At 38.1% G+C, this 18,811-nt stretch overlaps 1 protein-coding gene across 4 annotated transcripts in view; it reads left to right on the forward strand.

Annotated features, from left to right (window-relative positions):
- The window catches only part of ZNF248 (zinc finger protein 248), a 73,165-nt gene extending 57,461 nt beyond the window's left edge, over window positions 1-15,704 (forward strand). For all 4 annotated transcript variants that reach the window (XR_010135231.1, XR_010135227.1, XR_010135228.1 and 1 more), the window contains one exon: window positions 15,572-15,704. The gene's annotated coding sequence lies outside the window, so the exon portion shown is untranslated. The remainder of the gene's footprint in view (window positions 1-15,571) is intronic.
- The last annotated feature ends 3,107 nt before the right edge of the window (window positions 15,705-18,811 follow it).

Consider the following 18,811-nt stretch of genomic DNA (forward strand, 5'->3'; position numbering starts at 1 on the left):
TTTAATGTTTATACACTGCTGGTGGGAATGTAAATTAGTTCAGCCACTGTGGAAAGCAGTTTAGCGATTTCTCAAAGAACTTAAAACAGAACTACCATTCTACCTAGCAACCCCATTAGTGGGTATATACCCAAAGGAATATAAGTCATTCTGCCATAAAGACACATGCACACATATGTTCATTGCAGCACTATTCACAATAGCAAAGACATGGAATCAACCTAAAAATCAACAGTAGACTGGATAAAGAATATATTGTACATATACACCATGGAATACTATGCAGCCATAAAAATGAATGAGATCATGTCTTTTGCAGCAACAAAAGGTGGAGCTGGAGGCCATTATCCTGAGTGAACTAACACAGGAACAGAAAACCAAATACTATATATTCTTACTTATAAGTGGGAGCTAGACATTGAGGGCACATGAACACAATGAAAGGAACAATAGACACTGGGGACTGTTTGAGGGTAGAGGATAAGAGGAGGGTGAGTGTCAAAAAACTACCTATGGAGTACTATGCTTATTACCTGGGTGACAAAATAATCTGTAAACCAAATCTTCATGACATGCAACTTACCTATATAACAAACCCATACATGTACCCCTGAACCTAAAATAAAAGTTTTTTAAATTTTCAAATTAATGTACTATGTCTAATGTTTTCTTTTTTCTTTCTTTTCTTTTTTTATTTTTATTTTTGATAGAGACAGAGTCTCATTATGTTGCCCAGGTGTGTCTTGAACTCTTGGGCTCAAGCAATCCTCCTACCTCAGCCTCCCAAAGTGCTGGGAAAACAAGCATGAGCCACCACACCTGGCCTACTTCTAGTATTTTTTAATACTAGAAAAATATTTAAGTCTTGAATCAATCTGGAACTCATTATTGTAGATAATATGAGGACAAATCTAATTTTACTTTTTTCCACATAACACCAGTTGCAACCAACACTAGTTATTAGCGTTTTTCTCCAGTGAATTATAATGCCACAGTTATCATTACATGTATTACTATGTCTGTGTGTATTTTTTCTTCCATTCATCCTTAATTAATTCTCCATTAGGTTCGTCTTGTCCTGTCTCACCCTTCTTACGAGTCTTACTGAGTGTAAGCTGGCATCCTAACCTTGCACCTGATTTTCAGAGATAAGTCAGGAAGTGTTAGCAAACACCTGGAATTTTTTTTTTTTTGGAGACAAAGTCTCGCTCTGTCACCAGACTGGAGTGCAGTGGTGCGATCTCAGCTCACTGCAACCTCTGCCTCCCGCGTTCAAGCAATTCTCCTGCTTCAGCCTCCTGAGTAACTGGGACTACAGGCGTGCACAATCACGCTCAACTAATTTTTGTATTTTTAGTAGAGACGGGGTATCACTGTGTTGGCCAGGATGGTCTCGATCTCTTGACCTTGTGGTTTATAGTTTTTCTGGTTTTCTAATAACTCTGGTCCAATTTTGGATACACATTTATTTTATTTTTTCACATACTTATTTTAAAATTGTACATTTTTTAGGTTTTTTATTATATATTAATCTTTAAAAAGCATGATTCTTAAAATCTTTAATCTGTAGTTAATGTTAATTTTTCATTCCAGTTTTTATCAGTTATTATATTGCACTTTAATAAGGAAGCTGTTGATTAGAAAATGAAAAACTGTCTTCTGGCTGGTCAAACATCTGAAGACCTAAAATGTTAGCATGTACATAAAGGGTTGGCATTTTCAGATGGAGATGTCATTCTTTAAATACTCTGCAAGGAGAAGACATGTACACTTGACCTAACAGGGCCAGCTATTACTAGATACTGTATAGCAAACTGTGATGATTTATTTTTATTTTTATTTTTCTGTGTGTGCATATAGGTTGGGTAATGTACTTACATTTTGAAAAATTAATACAATATAAACAATATAAATCATACACAATGTGAATTCTGACTTCTATACCTGTTCCATCACCACCCTCCCCTTCTAGGGAATTATAGGGAACAAAGTTTTTACATGTGCATTTTTTTCATTTTTTTAATGCAGACAAGTAAATTAGGTTTTTTATCAATCTACCTACCTGCATGTATATATGTGTATACATATATGTTTGTGTCCACACATAATATATATTTTTACCCCTTTCTTGTTATGTTTGTATTCATGTGAATATACATGTACATGTGTATCTGTGTATATATTTCTACACTCTTCTTACACAAAGGATAGAACACTATATACCTTGTCCTTTAATTTTTACATATAACAGTATATACTGGAGATCTTTCCAAATTAGTACACATGGAAATTCCTCATTGTTTTATTAACATTTTTTTATTGAGATGAAAGTCACATACCACAACATCCACTAGTTTTTAGTATATTCATATAGTTGTACAACCATCACTCCTATCTGAATTCCAGAACATTTTCATCACTCTCAAAAGAAACCCCATAGCCATCAGCAGTCACTCCCCTAGGCAACCACTAATTGGCTTTTTGTTTGTGTAAATTTACCTATTCTGTATATTTCATATAAATGGAATTATATAATTTGTGGCCTTTGGTGTCCGACTTCTTTCACTTAGCATAATATTTTCAAGATTCATTTATTGTAGCATGTCTCAGTACTTTATTCATTGTTAAAGCTGTGTTGTATTACATTGTACAGATATACCAAATTTAGTTTATCTGTTATCAGTTCGTAGACATTTGGATTGTTTCCACCTTTTGGCTATTATGAGATGGAAGCAATGCTGCTGTGCGTTTGTGTATACATTTTTGCATGAAAATATGGTTTTAATTCTCTGGATATATACCTAGGAGTAGAGTTGCTGAGTCATATACTAACTCTCAAATTTAACTTTTTGAGGAACTACCAAACTATTTATCAAAGAGGAAGCACCATTTTGCATTCTAATCAACAATGTGCATGAGGGATTTAACTTCTCTACATCTCACCAATACTTGTTTTTGGTCCATCTTTTTTATTACAGCTTTTCTAGTATGTGTGAAAGGAGATCTCATTGTGATTTTGAGTTGATTTTCCCTAATGACTAAAGCTGTTGAACATCTTTACATGTGCTTGTTGGCCATTAGTGTTATCTTCTTTTGAGAAATTTCTATTCATATCCTTTGCCTGCTTTTTAATTGGGCTGTCTTTTTGTTGTTGGGATATAAGAATTTTTTTTAAAATATATTTGGATACCAGACCCTTGTCAGATATGTAATTTACAAATACTTTTTCCCATTCTGTGGGATGTCTTTTCACTTTTTTGATGGTATCTTAGGAAGCACAAAAGTTTTAATTTTGTTGATGTTCAATTTATTCATTTTTTCTTTGGTAGCTCATGCTTTGGGTGTCATATCTAAGAAACCACTACCTAATCTAAAATTAATCTAAGATTTTGCCCTATGTTTTCCTCAAGGGGTTTTAAAGTATTAGCTCTTTCATTTAGGTCTTTGATCAATTTTGAGTTGATTTATATATGTATGTCATGAGGTAGGGGGTCCAGCTTCATTCCTGAAGCCTCCTGAAACATATCTAGATCTTTGTTTAAAGCATAATTTACGTCCCCAGTTACTTTGAATGTTTAACTTCAATTGCTTTCAAGAAACTATTCTTTACACTCTAAGTTGTATGTCTTTAGACAAGTTTCTTAATCTTTATATGGCTTAGCTTCCTCATCTGTAAAACAGGGATAATAATATAAACTATCTCAAAGGGTTGTGAGGATTAAATCAGTTAGACTTAATTACTATTAGATGTTATAATTCTCTCCTTTCTTATCTTCCATTTGCAGTTAGGGGCTCTAGAAAAAAAAAACTATATTTGTTGATGCATGAGGTTTCTTTTTCTCACCTTGCTTATAATTCTGCTATATAACTGCCTCTATTTTTATCTTCCTAATGTTTATGTGTAACTGATATTCTAATTGATTGATGGAGGAGCCAGTTGAGGGAGAGATATTTTTCTGTTCTCCCCTAAAATGGGAGAAACTACAGATGTGTGAACCAAGATGTAAAATCGAATTAAACAATATTATTTTATTTTACAAATACTTTTTTTGAAAAAAAAAGGTAATCTAGACTATTGAAAGGGGAAAATGGGATTTGGTGATTAGGATCGGCTTATTACTAAACAACTCTGATAGACTAAGATGACTATATCAGCACTCATAAAAAGCTGTGAACCTAGTCTTGATACAACGATAGATCATCATTTGGTGTATTTATTCCTTACAAGTATTAAAGATTTGTCAGGTATTGTGGCTGATGCTTGTAATCCCAGCACTTTGGGAGGCTGAGGTGGGTGGATCACTTGAGGACAGGAGTTGGAGACCAACATGGCCAATGTGGTGAAACCCTGTCTTTAATAAAAATACAAAAAAAAAAAAAAGCCAGCTGTAGGGGTGCATGCCTGTAATCCCAGCTACCCAGGAGGCTGAGGCACAAGAATTGCTTGAACCCAGGTGGCAGAGGTTGCAATGAGCCAAGATTGCGCCACTGCACTCCAGCCTGGGCGACAGAGCAAGACTGTCTCAAAAAAAAAAAAAAAAGTATTAAAGATTTGTGTTTGGAGAACACCACAGGTATTTCTATTTATTGCTTGCTTCCCCCCCTTTTATTATTACAAAATATTATTTCCCATAGTTAGATATATCAGTTAATCAAATAGACAGACTATAACCAATTAAGAAGAATTTGCATTTTCTTCCTGAGAGAAATGTATTTGAAGCCAAAGCTTAGCCACATTTAAGTGCAATTGTATAACCAATTCATAACGAATGTAAAATTCACCAGATGTGATTAATTTTCTTCTATTCTAGAAAAAGTCTGGGGACTCCAGAATATTCAACACCAGCAACCCAGACAGGTTATATTAATAAAAAACAAAATAATGACTGATCATAAAAAGACTTTATGTGGAAGGCATTTAATATTGGTATTAATCTTGTTGATTCAAGAAAAGTACTCTATCAGTAATATGATTCATATGATAAAAATTTGAAATATATTTCAGAATTAATGATTAGTAATAGAAACTGCATGAGAAAGGTGCCTCATGAATGTGATATATGTGGGAATGACATTGCATTTAAACTTGAGGAAACATCTACTGAAATTAAACCTCATGAATACAATCAAAATGGAAAGGATATCAGTCATAATGAATACTGTGTTCAGCTTCAAACTTTGGGGCCACACTAAGGATTTAATGAATATGGAAAAGACTTTTATAAGGCAGACTCTGGCAGCCAAAAGAGATCTCATGTTGGGAGAGGGGGAAAAAAAAAAACGCTTTTTGAATTTAATGACTGTGAAAGCACTTTCTTCCAAAAGTCAGTTGTCAGGATATATGAGAGAACTGAAATAGAAAGTAAGCGCATGAAAGCTATGAACATGGCCAATCCTGCACAGTGTCAAAAAATTATATCAAACAGCACATACAGGGGAGAGCCTCTTTGAATATGGTTCATTTGGGAAGACCTTTGGTTACTCATCAACAATTATTATACATCAAAGAAGTCAATCAAAGTAGACATCTCATGATTATCCTCAATGTATGAAAACTATAATTGAACCATCACATTCTACTGTACATCAGAGAGCTCCTACAGGACAAGAACCCAATGAATATAATGAATGTAAACAAGCAATTAAGATTTCAAACTTTAAGAGAATTGACACAGTAGAGAAACTTTATGAGTTTACTGAGTGTAGAAATGCCTTACACAAAAAGTTCCACTTTACCCATTATCAGAGAACTCACATAGAAATCTTGTGAAAGTAGTCAGTGTGGCAGAACCTTCAACAAAAAGTCTTATCTCACAAAACATCACAGGCTACACACAGGGGAGAATCCCTATGAATGTAGTGAATGTGGCAAAGCCTTTTATAGCAAGGTACATCTCACTAGACATCAGAGAATACACATAGGGGAGAAGCCCTACGAATGTGCTGAGTGTGAGAAAACTTCCTGTGTGACATCAACACTAAGTGTGCATCAGAGAACACACATGGGAGAAACCTTATGAATGTACTGAATGTGGGACAATCTTTAACCACAAGTCAACACTCACTGAACATCAGAGAACACACACAGGAGAAATTATGAATGTACTAAATGTAGGATAACCTTTTTGGCAAAGTTAAAACTCATTGGACAACAAAGAATACACACTGGGGAAAAACCTTATGAATGTTCAGATGTGGGAAAACTTTCAGTGGTAATTCATGCCTCACAGTACATCAGAGAAAACACATGGGGGAGAAACCCTATGAATGTACCGACTGAGAAAACCAGTAGCAATTTAAATCTCACACTACATCAGAGAACAGATACAAGAGAGAAACCCTATGAATGTACTGAATGTGGGAAAACCTACACTCACAAATCAAGTCTCAATGAACATTGTAGAATATAGGGCAAAAGCTCTGTGAATGTAATAAATGTGACACATCATTGCGCCACAGTTCAGTCCTTACTAAATGTCAGAGAATTCAAAGAGGAAAGAAGCACTATAAGTATAATGAATGTAAGAAATCCTTTTGCTAGAAGACAAACTCTGTGGTACATCAGATAGCACACATAGCAGAAAATGTCTTTTAAATGTTGAAAATGTCTTAAACGTTGAAACTCCAAAATTAAATCCATAAACCAAACTCATTATATATGAGAGAACTGATGAAATGCAGCCGTGAACATCAAATAATCATAATCAACAAATTAATAAAAAAACCTTGTATATATAAGCATAACTACTTGTACATCAAATTATTAGTCTAGGATTTAAACCTTATGGACAGTTGGTATTAACATTTGACAAGATTTAAAAAAATTATACATCTGAGAATCCATTTTTAGGGATCTTAACATGGAAAAACATATTAAAAAGAAATGTCATCACAGTTTTTGCATCAGATGTGATGTGAAATCTTTTATAGCATAAAGCCAACATTCTTATATGTATATGTGTACACGCATATATACATGGAAAAGTAGGAAATCCTTTAAAATTTGGATAAGTTTAATGATCAAGAAAGTAGAAATAAACATATAAGGTCTCTGAGATCTATATGCATATGTTGCATCACAGGAATTATGCACATATTGGATTTGCATATGTGATTCCAGAATAAGTGGGTATAGAATGAATATATTTGCCCTTAATATAATCATTAGAACTAGACCCACTGAATTCTCCACACCACTTTGCCTTAATATCTTTCAACACTTTTATTTATTTTATCTGACAAATGTAAAATGTTATATTTGATACCCTTTCTTCAACATTTTGTTGGCCTAATTAGATGGTATTGGCCATTGGTATCGAACCACATCTTTAATAAAGAATCTGTGTTTATTGTTATTTGTGTTTGTTTATGTTTCCATCTGCTTTATTTAAATAAAAGTTTTATTTTTGAATAATTTTTTTTTAGACAGAGTCTCTCTCTGTCACCCAGGCTGGAGTGCAGTGGCGTGATCTCGGCTCACTGCAACCTCCGCTTCCCAGGTTCAAGCAATTCTGCTGCCTCAGCCTCCCGAGTAGCTGGGACTACAGGCATGTGCCAGCATGCCTGGGTAATTTTTTTTGTATTTTTAGTAGAGATGGGGTTTCACCATGTTGGCCAAGCTGGTCTTGATCTCCTGACCTTGTGATCCGCCTGCCGCAGCCTCCCAAAGTGCTGGGATTACAGGTGTGAGCCACCACACCCGGCCAATATTTTTAAATTCAGAGAAAGTTTCAATGATAATAGATTTCCCGTACACCTTACACCCAGTTCCCATGATGTTATCATTATATACAACCTTGGCATATATGTCAAAATAAGAAATTAACATTGGTACAACACTATTAATGAAAAATTTTGTTTGGATTTCACCAGTTTCCGTTAATGGTGTTTTTCTGTAGACTGGCATCCAGTCTAGGATGCCACATTGTGTTTAGTTGTTATATCAGTTTTTCTGTCTTTTTCAAGACCCTGGCACTTACGAAGAATACTGGTCGAATGTTTTGTAGAATGTCTTTCAATCTGTGACTGCCTAATGTTTTCTTACAATCATACTGGGGTTATGGAATTTGGGGAATAATACCACAGAGATTAGGTACCCTAATTGCATCATATGACGGTGTGCATGATACCAACATGACTGTTGGCTGATGGTGTTAACTTTGATCACTTGGTTAAGGTGGTGTCTGTCTGGTTTCTCACCTGTAAAGTTACAATGTTTTCCTTTCCATACTCTTGTTTTTTGGAAGTGAGTTGCTAAGTCCAGCTCATACTCTAGGCATGAAGAGTTAAGTTTCACCCCTTGGAGTGGGGATAAATACATATATTATTTCTAGTCTTCCAAAAGGAAGGTTTGTTCTTTCTCATTTGTTTATCTGTTTATTCAGCCATTTATGTCAATGTGGCCTCATGGATATTTATTTTATTCTTGACATTACTCCTTTTGTTGCTCAGTTTGTTTCAACTTTGGCCACTGGAAGTTTATAGGGAAACAGTTCCATGATGGCACCCTGGCAGTCTTACATGTCTCCATACATGGCCACATAGGACAGGCTCAACTGCAGGCTGACGTGTGTCTTGGCAGGTAGTGAGGAGCTATCATGAAATTACATCTCATTCACCTCCCTATCTTGTGGGAGGCAGTTTCTCATCTGCCTCTCTGGTCCCAGGCATGAGACTTTGTACCTTGTCACCCTCCTCCATGGGTAGATCTGCAAGCTATAAAACCACTTAACTGTGGTCTAGAATTAGCTCTTCTGCAAGAGAGTATCCCAGCTACTCGTGCTGCCCATCCTATGGCCCTTTTATTCTTGGTATCATCCTGTGGGAGAGGAGATTCAGGCAGCTGACACTATGGTGATCTTGCGTATGTGGTCTATGTAAGGCATAAACTGTTTCAGTCCATTTGTGCTTGCTTTGTTCTTACCAGCCAATAGCTGCAGTAGTCACTGCTGCTTAGAGACTGCTTGAGAGAGCTCTTTCAGGTTGGCTTCTGGGTTCTTTTAACATGCTCCCAACCTTTTGTTGTTAAAGGAATTAAAATGTTTATTGCATTTATGAGGTTAATTTTTATTCAAATGGCTTTCTTGTTTTTGTCTTTTGTTGCTGCTTTTAATTATTTGGAGAAGGTTATATGCTTTTCATAATGACATCCCACTGAAATCCATCTGTCTCCCACTTCCCTGTTGTGGGGTGGCTATTTCAAGTTCATCAGATAAGCCAGAAGCTAATCTCCACCTCTTCAATTGGTATATGAAAAACAGAAAAAGTCCCATACAAAAGAGTATACCTGAAAACGAATATACCTGAAAGTAATAGTGTGCTAAAACTGCCAAGGCTTTACTCACATTTTTGTATCAGTGTATTCACATCTAGCATAATAAATGACCATTAACATATTGTAGAAATAAATAACAAAGGCCGGGCACGGTGGCTCACACCTGTAATCCCAGCACTTTGGGAGGCCGAGGTAGGTGGATCACGAGGTCAGGAGATTGAAACCATCCTGGCTAACATGGTGAAACCCCGTCTCTATTAAAAATACAAAAAAATTAGCCGGTCGTGGTGGCGGGTGCCTGCAGTCTCAGCTACTTGGGAGGCTGAGGCAGGAGAATGGTGTGAACCCGGGAAGCGGGTTCAGATCGCACCACTGCACTACAGCCTGGGAGACAGAGTGAGACTCTGTCTCAAAAAAAAAAAAAAAAAAGAAAGAAATAACAAAGTATAAGAGAAACAAAAACATAGACCATTTTTCAGCCCCAAGGTGGGAACTTGACTGTTGTCATGTCAGAGCTAAAGTACACTTCTAGTACACTTTTTTTTTTTTTTTAAGATAATGGGGTCTCAGTCTCTTGCCCAGGCCAGACTGCAGTTGTTCAATCATGGCTCACTGCAGCCTTGACCTTCTGGCCTCAAGCAATGTTCCTATCTCAGCCTCCCATGTAGCTGGAGCTACAGGAGTGCACACTCACACTTGGCTAACTTTTTTTTATTTTTTTTTATTTTTTTAAAAAATTATTTATTTATTTATTTATTTATTTATTTATTTATTTAGAGATGCAGCCTCGCTCTGTCGCCAGGCTGGAGTGCAGTGATGCCATCTCGGCTCACTGCAACCACCGCCTCCCAGGTTCAAGAGATTCTCCTGCCTCAGCCTCCCGAGTAGCTGGGACTACAGGCGTGCGCCACTACACCCAGCTAATTTTGGTATTTTTAGTAGAGACGGGGTTTCACCATGTTGGCCAGGATGGTCTCGATCTCTTGACCTCGTGATCTGCCCGCCTCGGCCTCCCAAAGTTCTTGATTACAGGCGTGAGCCATTGTGCCCAGCCTAACTTTTTATTTTGTAGAGACAGTGTCTCCCTATGTTGCACAGGCTGTGGTCTTGAACTCCCAGGCTCAAGCGATTTTCCAGCCTCAGCCTCCCAAAATGCTGGATTACAGGCATGAGCCACCATTCCCAGCCCTAGTATACTTTTTTTTTTTTTTTTTTTTTGACACAGAGTCTTGCTCTGTCGCCCAGGCTGGAGTGCAGTGGCGCGATCTCGGCTCACTGCAAGCTCCGCCTCCCGGGTTCACGCCATTCTCCTGCCTCAGCCTGCCGAGTAGCTGGGACTGCAGGCACCTGCCACTACGCCCGTCTCATTTTTTTTTTTTTTTTTTGTATTTTCAGTAGAGACGGGGTTTCACTGTGTTAGCCAGGATGGTCTTGATCTCCTGACCTTGTGATCCGCCCACCTCAGCCTCCCAAAGTGTTGGGATTACAGGCATGAGCCATGGCGCCCGGCCCCAGGCAGGTTTTAAGTACAATTGAAAGAAAAGATAAAGCTTGTGGTTCATTCATCCACTTCCTACTAGAGTGGAAGTAGTGTCCTAAAACTTCAGGTGTTCTTAGTAAACTAAGCTGGAGGAATTTTTCCCTTCTTCTAGTCCAGAGCAAATATTTGTTTATTGAGAAATATTTAACTCCTTCCCCTATCTGTGTTAGGCACCTGTAAAGAGATGAATACAGGTTGGTATCCTGTTCCTCTAGGCTTCTCAGTCAACACAGCTGATGTTATAGAGTTCATATTTTCTGAGAAGAAACTTTTTTACAATAAAGGTACCAGAGAGAGGCTGAATGCCATCAGCTCCGTGTACTTGGGTACATTTTTGGATGAGTAAGCTAATAAATTATCTGTTGTTTTATAATTATGTTTCACCTTGCCTGAGAGAAAAAAATCTTCATTGCCCTGTCCCTTGAAAGCACTGAGAAGGGGTTATCAAAAAAGACACTTCTGAAAATGGCTTATCTTTCTAGATTACCATAAAACACCATTTTAGTTGATACTGATATTCAGCAGACACCTTTTGAGCTCTTCCTGAAATGTTTGCCCTCTCCACCTAACAATAAGTTTATGGAGTCTGAAAAATTACTCTGTAGAGGGCATTTTTGCTCAAAGCAGTCTCCATTGGCTTTTTAGCAGTTTTTTTTTTTGAGATATAATTTATGTAACTTAACATTCATCCACTGTGTACAATTCAGTGATATATATTAAATTTTAAGAGTTGTGCAAACATCGCCACAATCCAATTTTACATTTATATCACCCAAAAACATTCCTTCACGCCAATATGCTGTCAGTCCCCACTCTAACTCCCAGCCAATCACTGATCTGCCCTGTCTATATAAAATTGTCTTTCAGCCTGGCCAACGTGATGAAACCCCGTCTCTAACAAAAAATGTAAACTTTAGCCGGGGATGGAGGCATGTGCCTGTAGTCCCAGCTGCTTAGGAGGCTGAGGTGGGAGAATCGCTTGAACCCAGGAAGCAGAGGTTGCCGTGAGCCAACGTTGTGCCACTGCACTCCAGCCTGGGAAACAAAGTGAGACCCTGTCTCAAAAAAAAAAAAGTCTTTCTAGACATTCATATAAATATTTAGTCTTTTATGTCTAACTCATTTTATTTAACAAAATGATTGTTTTAGGTTCATCCATATTGTAGGGGTTCCAGTTTCTCCATATCCTCAACATCATTTGTTATTGTCTGTTTTTATAATAACCATTCTAGTAATTATGTAGTGGTATCTTATTGTATGTTTAATTTGTACTTCTCTAGTGACTAATGATGTTTGCTTTGTTTGCATTTGTGTATTTTCTTTATTTTTTGAGACGGAGTCTCGTTCCATCACCCAGGCTGGAGTGCAGTGGTGGCTTCATGGCTCACTGCAACCTCCACCTCCCAGGCTTAAGTGATTCTCCTGCCTCAGTCTCCTGAGTAGCTAGGATTACAGGCACATGCCACCAAGCATGGGTAATTTTTGTATTCTTGGTAGAGATGGGGTTTCACCATGTTGACCAGGTTAGTCTTGAACTCCTGACCTCAGGTGATCCACCTGCCTCAGCCTCCCAAAGCGCTTGGACTACAGGTGTGAGCCACCGTGTCTGGCCCTTGCATTTGTATATTTTCTTTGATAAATGTCTCATTCAAGTCTTTTGCATGTTTTCTTTTCTTTTTTTTTTTTTTTAAGATGGAGTCTCACTCTGTCGCCCAGGATAGGGTGCAGTGGCACGATCTTGGCTCACTGCAACCTCCACCTCCTGGGTTCAAGCGATTCTCCTGCCTCAGCCTCCTGAGTAGCTGGGACTATAGGCACCCACCACTACACCTGGCTAATTTTTTATTAGTAGAGATGGGGTTTTACCATGTTGGCCAGGCTGGTCTTGAACTCCTGACCTCAGGTGATCTGCCTGCCTCAGCCTCCCAAAGTGCTGGGATTACAGACTTGAGCCACCGTGCCTGGCCAAGTTGTAAGTCTTTATATATTCAAGTTATGACACTTATCAGAAATATTACTTGCAAATATTTTCTACTAATATATGGCTTATCTTTTCATTGTCTCAATGTTATCTTTTGAATCACAATAGCTATCACTTTTAATGAAATCTAGTTTACTTTTTTAATATGAATTGTGCTTTGCTGTCTAAGAACTCTTTGTCTAACCAATGGTCACAACAATTTTTCTTCTATATTTTCTTCTATAAATTTTATACTTTTAGCTCTTATATCTGAGTCTTTGATTCATTCTGCTTTAATTTTCATATATTGTGTGAGGTAAAGGTCTAAGTTATTATTTTTTTTTTGGCATGGAGATATACAATTGTCCCAGCATGATTTGTGGACATACAATTTGTTTTAATGCCAAATTTAATTTCCTCTTGAAGTATCTTGACACTTTTGTCAAAAATCAGTTGACCAAAAATAAATAAATAAATAAACCAAAAACCGAAAAACATACATACAAAAGCAAAACAGGAAAAAAGATCAGTTGACCAGTGACACATAGCATCCTGGGCAGTAAAAGTTTATTCCTGGACTCAATTAATTTCCATTATCTATGTGTTCGTACTTATGCCAGTGCCACACTGTCTTGATTTTGGTAACTTTATAGTATACTTTATTTATTTATTTATGTATTTTACTTATTATTATTATTTTTTTTCTTTTGAGATAGAGTCTTGCTCTGTCACCCAGGCTGGAGTGCAGTGGTGTGATCTCAGCTCACTGCAACCTCTGCCTCCCAGGTTCAGGCGATTCTCCTGCCTCAGCCTTCTGAATAGCTGGGACTACAGGCGTGTACCACCATGCCCGGCTAATTTTTTGTATTTTTAGTAGAGACAAGGTTTCACCATGTTAGCCAGGAAGGTCTGGATTTCCTGACCTTGTGATCCGCCTGGCTCAGCCTCCCAAAGTGCTGGGATTAAAGGCATGAGCCAAAGCGCCTGGCCTATAGTATACTTTAAAATCAAGTAGTATAAGTTTTACAAATTTGTTCTCTTTCAAGATTGTTTTGGTTTCTTAGACATGACACCTAAAGCATGAACTACCAAAGGAAAAAAATGAATAATTTGGACATCAACAAAATTAAAACTTTTGTGCATTATCACAATATTCAGCCTTATTTAATCCATAAACATGGAATGCCTCTTTATTCAGTTCATGTAAATAAAAATTTTCATAAAATACACAAAGGTAGAATACAATTATTTACCCTACAAAATGAATTTTGAGAAAGAAAGCAGCTGTAAACTATATTATACTTTGAAATCCATAAAACAAAAAGTAGTACTGTTTAAAAAACTAAACTGATCTTTCATGCTCTTATTTTTTCAATGGAATGATTCATGTATAAACATACATAACATTAAAACTATGCAACCTCAAGATTATGTCTACATTTTTAATTATTTGCATTATATAGTCATATAATGCATATAGCACTTTTTTCTTGTTTTTCTAATTTTTACTGGGTTGTCTTGGAACTAAATAGTAGGCTATTGGAGCTGATGTTGTTGGTTGCCTACTCTACAAGTTATTCCACATTACTTCCCTGCTGTCAGCCTGGATGTTAACCCTCTCCCACATAATTTGAGAATGACATGAAACACAGAGGCACTGTGGGCATAAAAACAACCTATAATCAGAATATATTTGAATCCCAAATAGAACAATTCACTGTTTTTCCAGAGTAGAAGGATTCCCGTGAAATCATCCTGCCAAAAGAATCTGATTGATCTCTGCAAAAAATGGTAATATATTGAGTGCTCTGCATTGATCTCTACTTCTGAAAAGTCAGATATTTAGCAGGAGCTTGATCAGCCTTAGTGAGATAAAACCCATGTTGTCAGGCGCAGGTATAGTGCCCATTTCCTGCTGTCATGGCTACTCCATTCTTGGGCTTGTGTGAACACTCATGGGACCTAGGCTGACAGCCACTGGATAAATGACTCTGTCCACTGCTTCTTCTGTGGTAGCTGCTCTTTGATGGACATTAACAAAAGACTCAAAGATCTGCACAATTTGTTTGCACTACCAGATATCCAACCTCCTTCTTCTTTACAAGACCTCCTTGGCTCCAGTCTTCCAATCCTGTTCCAACCAATCAATCTATTTACCAATCTTCAAGAATCTGGGTATTACCTTAGCTCACTTTTCTTGCCACAGATAATAATAAACAAGTGTGTGATTTGAAGTCCTGTTCATTGGGAGGATTTCCCCATCATCACCATCTTTCAGGGACATTCCTGAGTGGAATTTTAGTGGCCATGGAAGACAGCAATGTGAGAGAACCAGGCCCAGGAGTTTCCTCTGATACTCTGTCACAGGGAATACTCCATGGAGTGTTCATTCTTGGCTGAGAGAGAAAGATCTCTATTGAACTCTGTACATGAATTGAAGTAGAGGTAGTCATATGACAGAGGTAAGTGCCATGGGTCACCTATTTATATAAATTACTTAAGTTGCTGAGACCTGTTCAGGCCCAATTCCCAATGCACCATTTTTGTTGCACAATAAACTGTTGTTTCCCTGCCTGTTTTATGATTTGGTGTGAGTCTGACAGTAACCTCACATCATGGGCAGCTGTAGTCACATAGTCAATAGATTACACTAAGTCAGCTGCTCAGTTTGTACTAGGATCAAGTAGTACACAGGAGCTGCTTTTGAAACAATGAGAGGTTCTTTGCTGCAGATGGCATAGTTTTGCTCCAGAATCCTAGAGGACTGTGCTGTTACTGGTCTATTTTGGCTTGTCAGAACCCCACACAGTGTTATGTTATACCACTGAGAACTTCAGTGCCATTGGATGAAGGACAACAGATGGAACCTGCTATGAAACCCTTTCCTGCTGTGGGCCCCACTCAAAACTGGCCTTCCTCCAAGGCACCCAGTAAGTGGGACAAAACAATATTCCCAAATGTAGTAGGTGTTTTCCCCATGTATAAACAGACCTTCCAAATACCTTTCCTTTTTTTCAGCGGCAGGAGACGCAAATTGTGTAATAACTTGATCTTAACAGTGGGGTAAGTGTCCAACCTTGTACCAAACACCAAAATGCTGACATAGGTGTTTTTGTTTGTTTGTTTCATTTTTTGTTTTTTGTTTTTTGTTTTTCCCTCAACCTCTACCAAACACTTATCTTACCAAGGTAAGCAGAGTACTTGCCTCTTTCTCCTCACCAGTTTCCATTGATGTGCCATCCATGTAGTGGCCAGGATGATGTTTTGTGGAACTCACTGTGTACTACACTGTGACAGAGGGCAGGAAAATTAGCAAGACCAGGACGAGACAATATATGCTGCTATCTAGTCTAGAACAAAGTGAACTGCATTTGAGTCTTCTTCAGGGAAGTTGAAAAGGATCCTTTTGCAGTTTAATAGCTGCATATTAAGCTCCAGAGATTATTATTTTTTCTAGTAAAAGCACAATTAGCACAATAGCTATGATTATTACCATTCTGAGATTGATATTGCTTCTGATTTACCAATTTAGCCAGGGAGAGGGAAATCTTAATTGGCACCACTGGCCTTAACTACAATTGGTGGCTCTTACTCCACAAGTCCAGGAGACAGCGTGAAGGCTCTGGCGCCTAATAAGTTTATCCATTCCAATTATTCACTCAAGGGCTGAGTAAAAGACCTCAGGACATATCTGTATACTCTGGACTTTAAGATGGACTTGGATGAGGACTCTAACATCTGGCCTTTGTACATTCAGAACATGCATAATGGTGGCATTTTGGGTTCCTTGGTTCCAGTCAGATTATACTCTGAATATAAACATTCCAAAGATCTAATATTCCTTTTTTGCCAGTGTACTGTTGCTCTGGTAAATGCATAGACACCTCTTTGGGAGGCTGGGCACAGTGGCTCACGCCTATAATCCCAGCACTTTGGGAGGCCGAGGCAGGCAGATCACCTGAGGTAGGGAGTTCAAGACCAGCCTGACCAACATGGAGAAATCCCATCTCTACTAAAACTACAAAATTAGCTGGGCGTGGTGGCACATGCCTGTAATCCCAGCTACTTGGGAGGCTGAGGCGGGAGAATTGCTTGAACCCGGGAGGCAGAGATTGCGGTGAGCCGAGGTCACGCCATTGCACTCCAGCCTGGGCAACAAGAGGAAAACTCTGTCTTAAAAAAAAAAAAAGTCTCTTTGGGAGAAATATTAAGGGACTAGCTATTGTATATAATTGCTATGGCTTTGGGAGGTCCTCAAAAAGATTCTTCCTTCCCTTCCATCCATAAACTCTGGATCTCAGAACTGGTTCAAGGAGGAAAACTGGGTGAGAGACTGTTAGTATTTTTCCATTACACCACCTAATGTCAACCCATCCATTCTTGACCTGTTTTTTATTGTGTAAGCCAAATGTTTCAGGAAGTGAATTGTCACTTCTCTTTTCACTTTCTTGATAACATCATTTGATGCACAAAAGTTTTTAACTTTGACAAAATCTTATTTATTTTTTGCTTTGGCTGGTTGCACTTCTGGTGCCCTATATAAGACCACACTGCCATATCTAAAATCATGAAGATTCACCCCTATATTTTCTTCTTAAGGTATTATGGTTTTATCTCCTATATTTAGATTATATATCCATTTTGAGGTAATTTGTGTATATGATATGAGAGGGGTTCAGCTTTTTATGCTCTCCTTTAACAGTACAGTTTATCTCTTAATGGTAACTGCTTCCTGGGAATAAGATGGGGCATGATATGACCAGTGAATATCCAGAGAATTGTCTATTGCTAGGTATTCTTGGCTGTAAACTTGGCACCATTGACTAGATATGTTTGGAAATTTAAGCATGTGACATGGTCCACTCAAGAGTTCTTGAGTGGTATGGCCTGCATCTGCCACATAGATAGGAATTGTGCCATACCCAAAAAAGGTTTCTGGCACAGTCAATGCTGGTAGTATCCTCAAGAAGAGGGTAGATCATCTGTATGGTCTATTTGCTAGGGCCTTCCAGGTTTGGTGCCCCAAGCTATATGCCCTGGAGTCCCTTTGCCATTTGTATTAGTTTCCTGGGGCTGCCATCACAAAGTACCTAAAACTGGGTGGCTTAAACAATAGAAATTTATTCTGTCACAGTTCTGGAGGCTAGAGTGTAAGCCTCCAGAATGTGGCAGGCCCATGTTCTTTCTGAAGCCTGCTGGGGAGAATCCTTTCTTGCCTCTTCCTAGCTTGTGGTTGTTGCTGGCAATCCTTAGCTTGTTGCTGGCAATTCCTTGACTTGTAGACACATCACTCCAATCTCTGCCTCCATATCAAATGGTGTCCTCCCAATGTATCTCTATGTCTACATTTCCATCACCTTATAAGGACACCAGTCATTAGAAAAGGGCCTACTTAATCCACTGTGACCTCATTTTAACTTGATTACATCTGAAAATACCCTATTTCCAAATAAAGTTACATTCACAGGTACCGTGTGTTAGGACTTGAACATGTCTTTCTGGGAGGACACAATTCGACCCACGACAACCTGCCCTCTGCCCCCCAACCCCCACCAAAATTCATATCCTTCCTATGTGCAAAATATATTCACCTCTTCCCAATATGCCCCCAAATCTTAACCCATTACAGCATTAACTCTAACTCCAGCATCTTATCTAAATATAATAAATTCAAAAACTCCTAAATCCAATCTTGTAAATCATCTTAATCAGTCATGGTCCATCCTGGGGTAAAATTCCTCTCTGTCTACAAACCTGTGAAACTCAAAAAAACAATCTGTTTCCAAAATACAATGGTGTGCAACATAGTACTAGAGGCAAGACCACAGTTGGTGGAGTGGTGGTTGGCTGCACATACTCCTGGTAGATTGACTTCATTGAATTCTTCAGGTGAGTTTTGCTGTTCCAGCCTTTGAAACTGAACCAGGTAATATTTAATGGACATCCATATACTCAAGTGTCTGTAACTGATAATGCTAAATCTATTATAAAAATTGATGTTTTCATTATGTGTAATACTTCTCCGAATTGTAAGGGA

The sequence above is a fragment of the Gorilla gorilla genome, chromosome 8 (genome assembly GCF_029281585.2).
Source record: "Gorilla gorilla gorilla isolate KB3781 chromosome 8, NHGRI_mGorGor1-v2.1_pri, whole genome shotgun sequence".
NCBI lineage: Eukaryota > Metazoa > Chordata > Mammalia > Primates > Hominidae > Gorilla > Gorilla gorilla.